Consider the following 1,424-nt stretch of genomic DNA (forward strand, 5'->3'; position numbering starts at 1 on the left):
CGTTCCCGTAAACAAGATGTCCAGTTACGCCATCGTTGTAGGCAAAGATGGACTCCTGCTCACCACCTTGTGGTGGTCTCAATTTGCAGTTTAATAAGCAAGACAATGGAATCTTCGTCCATGACCCTTTGGTCTTACTGATGTAAACAGCCAATAGATCTGAATGAGACCTTGTTTGAGCTAGGTCCTGCCTCTGCTATTCCCCGAGACAAAGCTAGTTGTCCGACAGAATGCACGGATCTAAACTCTTCTGATTAACTAACAGTCGAAATTCTGCTGTTAAGCAAATTGCAATGGGGGTCTAAACATTATATACCCCTTCGGTGTATTCCGTAGTCAGCGGTGCCGGTGATGCTGCGCGAGAGGGGCGGGATCGTCCCACGTGTTCACTGCTCCACTCGTCGATCCTCACCGACCGAGTAAATTGTCTGCTCACACTCATTCTAATGCGCTTTCATTTTACTCACCAGCGTGAATTGACACCATTATATTCTGTGGAAATGAATAGGATGGCAAGTTGATGCACAGGTTTCTCGTCGACCCTTCCTGTCATGCACAGCACCGACTGATGCCATTTGCACGACAGAAGTTAGTTCATAGATTTCTCTTGCCATTCGGATATTGTACGTAACATGGAAAATATTCCGTTCTAACGGAGCGAGTTAATTCCCCACAATAGTAAGTCTGCATTTCACCACAGTACCGCGATTTGCCGATCGGTCCCCACCCTGCCTGTCACGGCCACATCTGATCCCGAAGGACACACCACAGAAGACTGTGCAAACTGTTGGCCCAGGCATTTTCGAGGTGCATAAGTTCACTTTTGTCTTCGCAAAGTCTCTCAATTGCCGACCCACACTGTAAGTTTGGCTGTCCTGATGCGGAAATGCCTCCGCGTGCAGTGGGCGAGGCACACCCGCCAAAGTTGGAAAGAGCATGGAACCCGATTGTTTCTTCGTTATCCCATGAGGTAGGAGGTTCAGTAAGCGTTGGTTCCCCGATTGATATTTTGCTGTCGGACAAGATTCGGTTCAGGCTCGGGGCTGGATTACGCAAAGAACGACCCGTCCACAAGCTCTCCAGGGTTGCCTCCATATTGGCTTCCACAGCGGCACTTGTGGTTATTGTTGCTTGGCTAGCCTTCTGTAAGATCCATCGCAGCGACAGAAGAGCAACAGGGCTAGTGCAGCGGCACTTGTCTGATTATGGGGAAGAAAACGACCTTGAAAGCATTTTGGAAGGTTGTTTGGAGTTAAGGGAGGAACTTGGGCTCTCACAGGATGTTTCCGAGCCTGATGAGCCGCCAGAAGCGAAGAAGGCTAGGTTGTTCCTCATGTTGAAAGACTCCGGAGAAGCATTTGAACGCGCGAGAGAGAATAGTTTACAGCCGTTGCAAGCGGGGGCACGAGGTCTCACCCATGAGT

The sequence above is a fragment of the Eimeria maxima genome, genomic scaffold (genome assembly GCF_000499605.1).
Source record: "Eimeria maxima Weybridge genomic scaffold, Emw_scaff2375, whole genome shotgun sequence".
In the NCBI taxonomy this organism is placed as follows: Eukaryota; Apicomplexa; class Conoidasida; order Eucoccidiorida; family Eimeriidae; genus Eimeria; species Eimeria maxima.